Raw genomic sequence first — 13,500 nt, 5'->3', positions numbered from 1 at the left:
GGTAAAGTATTAAATACACACTGCTACTGATTACTGCATATGATGACAAAAATACATGCCTATACATATCATGCTCAACTACTGGATTAGAGGGTTTTTTTTAAAGGAAGGACAAAAGGCCTTGTGAAGTTTGGACTCCAGATTCTACTGTTGTTGGACTGAGATATTGTTTGTGATTGGCTAGCTGTGGTTAGTTCAATAGTGGACATGGTTAGGTCAGTGTAAACAAACAAAAAAAAAAAATTCAACACTGTGTTCAAATATGAGAGCAAATCCATTCCAGATCATTGTTCTAGAACCCTTTCAGAACTCTTGTCAAACAAATGTCAAACATTCCCTAACACCTCAAATTCATAACAATTCACACAACACAAACAAAATCCAACATCACGCTTGCTCAAATTCATACTTGTTTTTCAGGAGTTCAAATTGACTTTCCTACAAATAATCATTTCTTATCTCAAGTCTATCAGTCGATAACAAACCCTAGAACCTCTAACATGTGTGAATGTTTCATTTGACATAAACATAATGCTAATTGCAGTGACTACAATAATAAACTTCAATTCATAGTATGTTTCATTTCATTTCATTGTCTGTGCCGCTCATCCGATCTATCCTCGGGTCGCGGGGATCTCAGGCGTCATCGGGCATCAAGGCAGGATACACCCTGGACGGAGTGCCAACCCATCGCAGGGCACACACACACACTCATTCACTCATGCAATCACACATTACGGGCAATTTAGAGACTCCAATCAGCCTAGAAGCATGTCTTTGGACTGTGGGAGGAAATCGAGCACCCGGAGGAAACCCACCAAGCACGGGGAGAACATGCAAACTCCACACACACACAGTGAGCGGGAACGAGACTCAAACTACAGTGCCGCCAATTCACAGTAATAATAATAATCTATATATATAAAATATGCAGAATTGCAGTTAAGTAAGGAAAATTCCTTATCTTGTTTCTCTTATTTATTTCATTTATATAAGAAAAAGTACAAAAGAATAAACGTATCAAAAGTCACAGAACATTTCTATTTACTAACTGGCTACTTTGAGATCAAGAACAAGATTCTAAATAAAGGATTTATTAAAGGAAGAAAAATTAGTAACGTCTGTTAATAAAATACTTTAGAGACATTAGAGGCTAGTATTAATTTTAAGGCATGCATCTATTACAATAATGTGTTTGTCATTTTAGAAAAGAAACCAAGTTAAATCATGTCAGATTTCCACTGTTAATGTGACACAGCAGCCAACAAAATTCTTTTTATAATAGGGCATGTGCCTCTACTCAGAATAAACCAATTCAAACCCATGTTCGAAAGTAATTATCATACACCTGTCACCAATAAAGTGATTCCAACCCCAAATAAAAATCAGTGATTTCTGTAGGATTTTCCCTGACATCTTCTTGGTTTAATCTGACTGCTGAAGCCATCGTCTGCAAAGAGCTTACAAAGCATATACAGAATCTCATTGTTGAAAGGTATTAATCAGGAGACGGATACAAAAGAATTTCCAAAACATTAGACTTACCATGGAACAAAATGAAGGCCAATATCAACAAGTGGAGACAATGGGGCACCACAGAGGCATTACCAAGAACAGGACATCCTAACAAAATTGATGAAAGGACAAGAAGAAAACTTATCAGGGAGGCTGCCAAGAGACATATGTCAACATTAAAGGAATATCTGGCGAGTACTGGTGACTCTTAGCATGTGACAACAATCTCTCTTCATGTCTGGGCTATGGGGTAGGGTATCTAAATGAAACGCCTTTCTCATGAAAAAAGTAACCTTCTAAGCACCCCAAAATATGTGGCAAAATGGCTGATGGAGTCAAAGTGGCTTTTTACTGTAATGCTACTATACATTTGAATGACTTGTTGTTTCTTCAGGACTGTTCAGAAACACGTAATAATATGCAAGACTAAGTAAAGTGCAAATACACAATGTCTGAGGTGTGTACACAAAAGTGTGAGAAGTGCGGGACAAAAAATATATAAATAAATAAATATATAAATAAATAAATACACAGAACAATAAACACACTGTAAACCTTAATGTAGATGTACAAATTTGGTAGTGTAGCAGAGGGATATCTATATCAGCAATATGTTTAGTGCTCCATAAAATGTGTGATGCAGGCTTATAAAGAGCTGTGTGCACTTGTATAGTCCTACTAGGTTAGATATTTGACTGACCCAGTTGAGCATTAGGAGGAAGCAGTGTATTGAGTAAAATGACTGCCTCAGGGATAAAACTGCTTATTGTCTGTTGGTGGAGGCACAGATGCTTCTGTACCTTCTGCCAAATGGCAGGAGGGTGAAGAGTCCATAGAATAGGAAAGTGAGGTTGACCACAATATTGGTGGCTTTTCGGATGCAGCTGTTGTTATACTGTGACACTGATGGTGGGATTGTTGTTATATATTGAGACTGCTGGTCAGGATGCTACTCTACTGTCCCTCTGTAGAAAGCAGTGAAAGCGGGAGGGGAATTTTGGCTCTCTTCAGCCTTTGCAGGAGGTTGAGGTGCTGCTGGGAGCTTTTGGCAAATGGTGTTGTGAGTCCAAGAGAGGGCCTCTGTCATGTGTACACTGAGAAACTTTTTCACTCGGTCAAGAGTTGTTCCAATGAAGGTTGACTGTCCCCTCTGTGCTGACTCAGCATAATAGTAGTGTCAACTGCAAACCTTACAATGAGACTTGACCTGTACTTTAAGCACATTCTTGAGTCAGTGGGGTAAAAAGCAGTGGACTGAACACACAGCCCTGGGGAGTGCCAGTGTGCAGCGAGGCAGTGCTGGAGGGGTGTTGCCGATCCTTAAGTACCTGGCTCTGTCAGATGGTCCAGCATCCAGTTGCAATTGGGGTGGTCAGACCCAGCAGGCTCTGTTTCTTATCAGTACATCTTATCCGTACACAGTTGTGATTTTTAACAGTGACAATGAATAGACCAAGGTAAAATATTTGGTATAAAAACAAGACCTATCATACAAAGAAAACCATACCCACAATAATGCTTGGTGGAAGCAGCATCATATGCTATGCAACTGTTTCTCTTCAGCTGGGACTGGGCTCTAGTCAAGATAAAGGGAATTATGAATAGCTTCAAATACCAGTCTATTTTGGCACAAAACCTGCAGACCACTTTTAGACAGCTTCCAACATGATAACAACCCAAAACACAAATCCAAGTCACGGAATGGCTTCAGGAGAAGAACATCAAAGTTTTGCAATGGCCCAGTCATAGCTCAGATGTAAAACCTTTGGAATGACTTGAAGAGAGAAGAGGCACAAGAGGATCCCTTCACAACTTGATAGATCTAGGGCATTTTTGTACGGAAGATTGCTAATCATGATGAGATAAGTTTAATAAAGTATTACAAAAGGGGTGTGTACATTAATGCAACAAGTTATAGCAAGGTTTTATAACATAGTGTATATGTCCTAATATACAGTATTGAAATCTACTCTAGGCTACTTAGATTGCTAACACTGCACGTGAAACACTGCATTGAAAAATCTCGTCTAAGCCTAAATCAGATGTAATAATATTAGAGCCATTAGTATGTTAGACAGCTAACTCAGTTACTGACAAGTTTCTCACAAATTACAAACACTGCATTTGCAACATTATGAAAATAATATGCTTTATGTGCTTAATGGACTTAATATCCTGGAAACAAATCCCATCCATGTTCTTAACTAATTTAGTTGCTTTAAGGGCAAATCACTTCACCTGGTGGATCATCACCATAGTGGATGATCAATTTCTCTAGCTCTCAGAGGATTTGTTGATTTTTTTTCCCATTTCTACAGGGCCTAGTGCCTTTGACTTGACCTTCTAGAGAACAATGTTCTTCTGCTTCTCTTCTAAGGCCAATGATGGGCCAGTACCCCATTAGCTTTAATAATAGAGAGCCAGAGAGAGAGAAAGACTGAGAATTCACTATTTGACACGTATTCCAATACACACACTTTACTAGGTCTCGTGTTTGCCAATCTCTAACACACATTCTAAAACACACATGCATAATCATTAAAAGCTATCAGCACCTCACTTATCAACACTCTGGCAAGTACATAAGCTAGAGATAGAGAACACTTCATTTTCTTCTACGCAGCCAGTCGAAAGCTTTGGCTCATCCTTATAACTTTTTTCTGTAAGGTATTATACTTAATTTATTATTAAGCTGGGACTTTTATTCAGTCTTGTAACTTTAATGTATTGTACACTCTTTATGTGGTCTTGCTCCTGTAACACTGCAATCGCCCTCAAGTCTATCTATCTATCTATCTATCTATCTATCTATCTATCTATCTATCTATCTATCTATCTATCTATCTATCTGTCTGTCTGTCTGTCTGTCTGTCTGTCTGTCTGTCTGTCTGTCTGTCTGTCTGGCATAAGAGAATTGAGATGTTTCTGACTTTTTATTTTAATGGAAACAATCTAGACCTAATTGAAACTATGCAAATTGTGGGCACTCTAATGAGGCAGTTATAGTAATAATTATAACAATTAATTCAACTTTTCTTTTGCAATCTTTCTTGTGGAATTAGAGCACACTGTTTCTTTGGTTATTTGAGGAATATTAAGTCTTTTGAAAAGCACATGTATTTTACTGAGTGTCAAAATATATGATACATTGATGATATGTTTGGTTCTGGTATGTTACACTACAGCCATCACAGACACTTAGAAATGGATGTTTTTTGTTGTTTCTGGTAGCGGAAAAACAATGAATCAATGAAGTGATTAATGACTCAAAGGAAAGATTTAGTTCAGCTCTTCTTACACCATTTTCTCCCAATTTTAGCCATCACCATTTCCCAACCATTAGTTTTCTCCTGTCATATGACAGCTAACCAACCAGAGAGAGAGTGAGCACTAGCACATGAGGACAGCCACAGAATCTTTTCCGAGCTCCTACTCATACATTGTCACAGGGCAGCTGACCACCCCCGGATGAACTGTACTGGAGTTAATAGATGCCCATGATTGGCTAACATTACTCAACATGAGACAGAATAATGCCATGCTTTCAACCCCAAGAGTCGGGTCAATAATAATCCCTGGGTTTCTCAACTCTCAAGTATAGCTGTGGCATCATGTGAGCTCAGGTATTTGAAGTGGGGTAGTTAGCACTTTCCTTCAAATGTGTTCTGATGTCCTGTGATCAGTTTCAAAAGGTGATATGGCTGGCTTCACAGAGAAAGTATGTGCTGGCTTTCACCCTACCTGGTTATGTGATGGAGGAACTAGCAAGTGGGTGAAAACTGGCAAGATGTCTATTTGTAACTGACACATTGGTTTAAGGGTTAACTGGTTTGGTGTTTAATAAAGAATTTGTTGAGTGTTATTCAGACTGGCCATTAAATAAGTCATTAAATACTGTATTCAAGAACTTATTTTGGTGTAAGATTGATTTTTGTCTATATTTAATTGCCATTTTAACTTCTGGTTTAGTCTTTGGCACCAGTAGAGCTGTAATAAACCCCTAGCACTATATTAAAAATCAAAGTGTTCACTGGCAGTGTATCGTTTATGATTACACTCACATGCTATATTTCTTAGTACAGATCTGTATTTATGTGAAATTCATATATTTTCTGTGTTCTAGAACTCTGTCACGTTCCATTTTGTTTGTCTCTGTCTAAAATTGAATCCTGTTCCAGTCGGTTGTCAGCTTCCACATTTCTGTCACATTCTATATTTCTGTGGCCACTCAAAACCAGCTGTGATGTCTGCTTGTTGCGTCTGCAAAAAGGAGCATGCAGTGACAGTGAAGAGGAGAGGGTGATGGAAGAAGTGTCATCAGATGCTTGTTTTCTTTCATGTTTCTCCATGCTATTTTCCTCCTGGGTACAGTATGTGTCAGGTGCAGGGAAAGGGTAAGAGAAACAGACCAAGACAGAAGGTTCCTAGAAGAAAAAGATGGAAAAATACAGATAGAATAAGTACTTGTAGGTCAAAATCACCTCCGTTTCTTTCATTCACATTCTCTTTCTCTATTTTGCTCTTTCTCTCTCTGCTGTAGGACAAAAGATTGGGGCCTGGCAGTGTGGGTGTCAGGTGATGTGTGACGGGCTTAAATTAAAGATGACATAATGAAGGGGCCACTGTTGGGGATCTAGAGAAGTAGGGGGCCATGCAGGATGGGCAATCCAGACGAGGGCACAGCATGCTGGGCAGCGGCAAAGCTCACTTATGGCCCCTCCAGATGGTACACGTTAGCGAGCCATGCTAATGAAACGCAGACTGACGTCAGGCTCAACACCCTCCCATTGTTATGCTGCTTAATTTGATATAATATTTGCCTTACAAACGAGAGGAAGGAGAATAGAGAGGCCTGTGGTAGGGCAGGTGCTGGTGTAGAGGTTTAGCTCCAGTTTACCCTACAAATTGAGGAGTGTGCAGCAAGCATTAGTCCTAAATCCAGAGGTTGAAAAAAGGGATTGAGGTACTTCTACCTCTGTGAGCTTAATGTAGAGTGCAGCCTACAGTCTTCTCCACACAGAGAAGCTCAAATAATCAAGAGCTTAACTTAAATCCAAATCCTGTTTAAAGAATGCTTCTGTATTGCTAGGGAGTCGTAGATCGTGAAGTGTGAAAAGGGGTTTAGGAGAATGGGGAAAAGGGTGAGAAGGAAAAGACAATGCCGTGCAACTGTGTCGGAACTGGGTTGTTCACTAGAAGTCCAGTGTAACAAAGAGGGTGAGAGCTACAAAGGCAGCCGTCAGGCTTGACCACTCTTGCATATATCCACACACATCCATGCTCACCCACAATGTTTAGTTCTTCAATGGCCCTGCCTACTCACCCCTAAACACACTCCCTCTCTCATTTTTCTTCAGCAACAGTTCCATTCATCCTCTTCTCTCCTCAGACTCTCCTCTCTGAACCAGCCCAAGGAATGCCTTTGTTTTTTCAAAGACAAATGTACTGTAGCATTAAGTACCACCTGCAAAGTTGGCAAAGCTGAGAGCGGAAGACAACAAGGAAGAGAACGGTGAAGGGGGCAAGCTGATTTATTCTGGGGAGGAACATGAAGAATTGATAGAAATGCAACAAACAAAACAAAACAAAAAAACAAAAAACAAAGAACATACAAAAATCAGAAAAATGATATTTGATTATGCCGAGGGCTTGATTGATAGACTGAAAGTTGGAGAGTCATGCTTACTTTCTCTTTCTCTTACAGGGTGATTGTAAGGTGCTTTACTAGAGTGAGTAATAAGAGGAGGTGTTGCCAGAGTAATTACATAGCACATTAAAGGCTTTTATAAACATTAGCGTTCCTCCTCTACTCAGTGGGATGGCTAGCTCACAAACGACCAAAAAACGTCACTGCAAGATAGATGGATGGGCATAAAGACAGGAGTATGTGGAGACACACAAAGTAGAAAGACAGAGAGCAGGTAGGCAGAGGTGGTTGACTCCAACTCACATTTAGTCACGAAGGAAAAAAAAAAGGTTAGGATGAAAAGGATGAAGAACAAGGGGAGGAGAAGAAGAAAGAATGAAAAAATGACATCCAGGACTCAGAATCCAGCAAAAACCACATCTGGTTTCCTCATCAAGAGGGATCCAGCCCATGGAATGCAGGACGCATGGCCCTGACCTCATATTCTAAATATACATAGTCATACCATACATCTTACAGCGGCAACCCTTCTAGTCCACGCCAATCTACCACCTATTGCCTTCACATAGACATGCAATATACACAAAACATAAATAGAAACCACAAGAAAACACTCTTAGACCAACTCGAAATTCAGTAGATGAGATATTAATGTGAATAAATACAATATGAGCTCTAGAGAAAATGGTTAAGTTAAAAGTTTTCTTTGAATGGTTTCTGAATAGTGTCTACTTGGAATTTTCAGAAAAGGAAACCCTGTGTTTTAGGGTCCTACATAAAACTTTTAAGGGTTCCACCCTTTTGGGGTGCTCGGTGGAACTTTTTATATGACTGTAGGAAGAGGATAGGTAGGGAGAGGTTGAAGAAATTAGAGTGAAGGATAGACCCTCTGTCTTCTGTCTTGTTCCAACCATAGCGTGCGTTACTGAGCAAAACACGTTCGCTTTATTTTTCGTTACCCAGGTGCTGCAAAGGACAAATTCCATAGCTTGCTGCTGCAGCGCAATACAATGATCTCAGTTTGGTATTTCTGCCAATATGCTTTTATTCGGAGCCAGATATCTGTTCAAAAACAATGCCTGCTGTTAATTACTCAATTACACATTCATTCTTCCAGCCTTCTATAGCTCTTTAGACACTGGACAAGAACTGGCCTTTTCTCATTCTAGTCTCTTTCAGAGTGACCCAAAGCTCAACAACAAAGCCAAAAGTTTTGGCTGGAATGCCATACCTGTTAGTAATTGCTGGCTAAGTTCAAAAATGTTCTCCTTCATTTAGACAAGTTCATTTAGTTTGTCAGTGTTTTCTCTTAATGTTCTGAAGCCAGCTGCAAACATTAGACTTCTTGTGTTCTTTAAAGAACAAGGAACATCAAGCCAGAGTGCCAAGGAATGTTAAGGATAAGTTTACTACCACTTGCATACATTGAAGAAGTTCAGTTGAACACTATGACGTATCACAAATAAACCAGCCAATCCGTTCCTGTTGCTGCAGATCATTTTGGCAGATGATTGGTTAAGAAATTGGTCCCAGAATGCACAGGCATGGATGTGATTAAAATCCGTAAAAGAAACTCATATTTTGAGTCCCACTTGTCAGGACACACAGTTTGTCTAACAAATACCAAACCAACACATCAAGCATGGCGGCGTTTCTGAACTGAAATGACTGGCTGATGGCCTGACAAACTGAGTTTCATATGCTACGAGAAAGGTGACCTTACTGGAATTTCTGAGGCCTCAAGGATGGACTGTTACCAATGACTTTCACTTTAACTACAGTACACTTGAGACCGAAGTATATTTAGTCCAACCATTACCTTTCTTCTGGCCTTTTCTTTTAGGAACAGATGGTTCTCCACCAAAGTGTAGTTGGATATTCTTAGTGATTATAGCAGCCAGGTGGAGAGTTCACTTCAATAAGAGCTAATTGAAAGACTAACACCAAATGGTACTGCTTAGTTTGAGTGGATTCACATCACATGGGAGAGAATACAAGCTGTCGAATATCAGTGGTGGTGTGCCAAATGTGCTTGTTGAAGTTATCATTTTAAACAATTCTGTATTTCTTTTAACAAGAACCGCACATCGCAAAATGAGAAAAGCAAAGTTATTCCTCATCTTTTGTGTCCCTTGAGTCCATGAGACAGCTGTGACGGATTCCAAACATGAAGCAACACTCACTCACTTTCCCAGGATTAATCTCAGAGCTTGAGGGCCGACACCCCACCACCAACATCGTTACTAATAAAAACATATTTAATTTCTTATTCTTTCTCTTTCCGTCTTTTTCTCTTGCTCATACCTCCATCTCTCCATGGCAGTAATACACACATATGGGTGTGAGCGTTGCACGTTAATTAGTTCCTGTTCTGTTTATAACACATCTGTCCATGCTCAAGCTACAAGTGTCTAACAGGTTCTCATTTCAAAGAGCCATGTTGAACATATTCCGCCAGCGCCCATCATCAAAGACACTTAATAAAGTGTTGCATACATTTACACTTTGGTTTAAATTTAGAGACTTGTTGATAAAAGGGGTTCCATTGCAGATAATGACTTTATGAAAAGATGTGCCGTGCTACAACAGACGTTCTATCAAGTGCCTCTCTAATAAGAACCATAAGACTAGAGCTCAGAAATGTAATCACCACTGCACTAGCCAACTCAGCCTACACACACACACACACACCATTAAAACCACTAAAAACAAGGCCTGGATTAATTTGATCATCCTTGATATCACAGAGACTAATTGGAATGAAGTTGTAAATGAGGGTACTAACAACAAATAACTTAATGATGTGATTTGTTTATGATTCATTATGGTATGCTATGAAGTCATCAACATTCATTTCATATTCAACAACTTGTTTATTGTGGAATAAATTGCAAGAACCATTCAGTGCAAGTATACACTGCACATGCTCCCTAATACATCATAGAACATCACACTCAAGGATCAGGAACATAATCCAGAGACCCGGTTTGAGGCAGTTCAACACTGTTAACTGTGAGGTTAAAAGCTTGTAGAATTTTATGACTATATAAGTCTCTATAACCATCATACAATTTGGTTGTCCTAGAACCTTAACTCAATCATTAGGAAACCAGTGATATGAAAAATTGACATTTTATAATAATAATGTGAAATAAACAGTGGTTCTGTGGTGCAGTAGATCACTGTCTCCAGTTTCTTCTTGGTCGTGTCAATTGGTGGACTGACTGCTTTAAAATGCCTCTGGATGTAAATATGTGAGTCCATGGTGGCATTTGATGAACAATGGCATCCCATCCAGAATGCATTCCTGCTTCTCACCCAGTGTGCCTGAGATCCACCATGAACCTGACCAATTTAAAGAAGTCACTGAATATGAATGAATGATGAATGAGTTTTAAAATAAAGCACATCTCATACCAAAACCATGTAAAGAGAGGTCTGGTCAGTCTTCTTAAATGGGCAAAAACAGCATGAGATCATTTGACAGTACAAAGTTTTGTGTGGGACATATGTGAGCAATTACATGACAATAGAAAATGGAAGCATGGAAACAAGCCCATCATTTTTCACTGTGTGGTGACAGTATGGTTTTGTAGCAGTGTAGAATAGCACACACCACATGCACACGCCACACACATGTGCCTAGGAGCAAAGAGAACATCTGCAGCTGGTGGGCCACAGCCAGACTCAGGTCCTGTTAACACTGTGACCTTCAGCTAAGCCCTACAGCAGACCTGACATAAATACCAGCATTAAAACACAGCAGGGCTAGGTTATGTATGTGTGTGTGTGTGTGTATGGGTGTGGGTCAGCCCAATGTGTGAGAAAGACAGCTTTGGGGCCTTGGAACATATAGACCACGCATACTACACACACATACACACAGCTGCAGCAGCCACAGAGGCAACTCTTAGGTCTTTGGCTGGACCCATATTGACGTGGGGTGATGGATGTTAATTGCGGTACCGAATGGCTGCATTGAACAGGCTTCAGAAAGCGCCTGCAGAGCTGGACCCAGAGCAGGGGAGAGAGAGGGAGAAAGCAAAAGAGAGAGGGAGCATGTGAGAGTGTGAGAGAGCCAGATGCACAGCCAAGAAGGACTCAACAACTGACACCTCTCGCACCACTGCCCAATGCAAAGCAAGCCATCTCAAACAAAGACAATACTGGCTGCAGTCATGATTGTGTGTGTGTCAGTTGAGGGGGAAAGGAGGGAGAGGGAGAGAGAGAGAGAGAGAGAGAGAGAGAGAGAGAGAGAGAATGTGTGTAAATGTCTCAGCCAAAGATCAATAGCCCGAAGCTGCAAAAGCAAAGACATGGGCAATCAATACTCGGGCCACAAGCAGCGTGAAAAGGCCAAAAGAGGGAGAGAAAAAAGACATGAGGAATTAAAGAGACAGAGCAAAATGGTGGAAAAAATGAATGACAAACAGAATGAGGTCAAATGAACCAATCTGACTCAAATTTCTCCCAGAAAGACAAAAGACAGCTGATGTGCTTGAACTTGTGAACTTATGGAATAATTCTCAAATTGATTGTTTTTAGATTACATTTTTTGAGATTTCATAAATGGAGACTCTTTTGCTGTTACTATATCACTGTACAGAAAAGTGTTGGGAACTTAAGTCATCAGTATAATGCTTTATGTCTATCGTAATAAATACAGAAATACAATAAAAATACACATTTTTATTTATGTTTTAATGGCTTGTTACAGTTAATGTATCATAGCTGTTAGGATGCTATGGTCATGCAGAGGGCTGCCACATAGCACCAGATTTCCTGGTTAAACCCAGCACTCAGGTTGCTATCTATGTGGAGTTTCTGTGCATGTTATTGGGTCCACATGGGTTTCCTCTGTGTTCACCAGTTTCCTCCCATTTATCAAAAACATGCCAATAGTAGAAGATTCACTACTGTGCATGTGTGTGCATTGTGCCCTTTAATTGACTAGGTGTATTTCCACCTCATTTCCGTTGTTCACAGGATAGACTCTGGATCTACTCCAACCATGACCAGGATTAACAATTACTGCAAATACATTGATTAGTGCTTCCTAACCCAGGTCTAATATTTCCAATTCTAGATTGTTCCAGGTTATGTTTTGCTTATGTAGGTATGCAGTGCACTCTTCAAACTGAGGGATGCCCGGTTTTGTATGTTTTTTGCAACAGGTTCGGTATGTATGCCTGTTCTGTATGTATACCTCCCATGTGGTGCCCCCTAGTGAAGACTACTGAGTTGTAACAAAGGTCACTGGACAGCTGGAGCCTGCACCTGATGGAGGCTGAAAGGACTCAACAGCTTTAGTCCCTGCATGTAAGATGAATTTATGTTGGACCTTTTTGCCTCATTTTCTTCCTCTGACAAACAGCTCTCCATCCAACAGCACATTCTTCATAAGCTGCAAGAGGTCAGGCAAGGAGCAGCCAGGTCACAAGGAGGAAGATGATGCAGTGCATGAGTGTAAAAGAACACTGAAGACACAGGAGAGCTGACCTGTAATTCGCTATCCACTTCCATAAATTGTCTGTTCTCTCTGAAGGACGCTATTAATAACCACACACACACACACACACGCACGCTCAATACACAATATCATTACTTTCTAAGGATGGAATACCCCTGCACATAGCACTTAAAGAATTGTATTGGAGTGTATGTGCGTGAGAGTGTGAGAAAGACAGAAAGAAGAGTGAAGGGAGGGAGAGTGAGTGTGTTGGCTTGGCTGACCGTCTGCGGTTCTGTCGCGGTAAGGGGGAGGTGGTGGTGGTGGTGGTGGTGGAAGGGGGGCAGAGCGGGCGTTGCTGCCGAATTCCCTGAGAAATGTTCCTTTTGGAGCCGACCCTGTGCTTACATACCTCCCTCTCCCTTTCAAACTCTCCGCTCTTCACTTCCATTGTTATGAAACGCAGGATCCTAAAACGCATCACTCTTCAAAAGGCTCTAAAAGTCCCTGTGTGCAAAGAAACTTTTTATTACCTTAATGCGCCGCTTCCTAGCCCTACTCCTGGAGTAGCCCTGCACTGCACGTTTGTTTTGTGGCGTTTTCCACGTGCCAGCATCCGTTGGAACCTCGTCAAGCGTTTGTTAATGAGCTGAAGAGCTGAGTCAGGTGTGTTAGGGCAGGGACACCCTATAACGTACAGTTAATGGGGACTTCGGGAGGATGGCTTGCGAAAAATACAGTCATAAAAGCCAGTAGTTGAGATGCAGGCAGAGATCCCCTGGGTCTTGTTGTCTCGGTGTCTACCCCGGTGGTAATAGAGACAGATACAGCGCACGGTCCCGTTGGGGAAGGCGCTAAAACTGCGCTCACACCGCGCCCTCAGTTACAC

The 13,500-nt window shown here is 40.8% G+C and overlaps 1 long non-coding RNA gene across 1 annotated transcript in view; it reads right to left on the bottom strand.

The window, feature by feature from the left end:
- The window catches only part of LOC131364866 (uncharacterized), a 33,961-nt gene extending 20,524 nt beyond the window's left edge, over positions 1-13,437 (bottom strand). Inside the window, exon 1 of the long non-coding RNA XR_009206536.1 lies at positions 13,145-13,437. This is a non-coding gene — a long non-coding RNA (uncharacterized LOC131364866). The remainder of the gene's footprint in view (positions 1-13,144) is intronic.
- Positions 13,438-13,500: the final 63 nt, after the last annotated feature.

The sequence above is a fragment of the Hemibagrus wyckioides genome, linkage group LG14 (assembly GCF_019097595.1).
Source record: "Hemibagrus wyckioides isolate EC202008001 linkage group LG14, SWU_Hwy_1.0, whole genome shotgun sequence".
NCBI lineage: Eukaryota > Metazoa > Chordata > Actinopteri > Siluriformes > Bagridae > Hemibagrus > Hemibagrus wyckioides.
The sequence above is the reverse complement of the archived record's forward strand: the minus strand, read 5'-3'. Positions and strand labels throughout refer to the sequence as shown.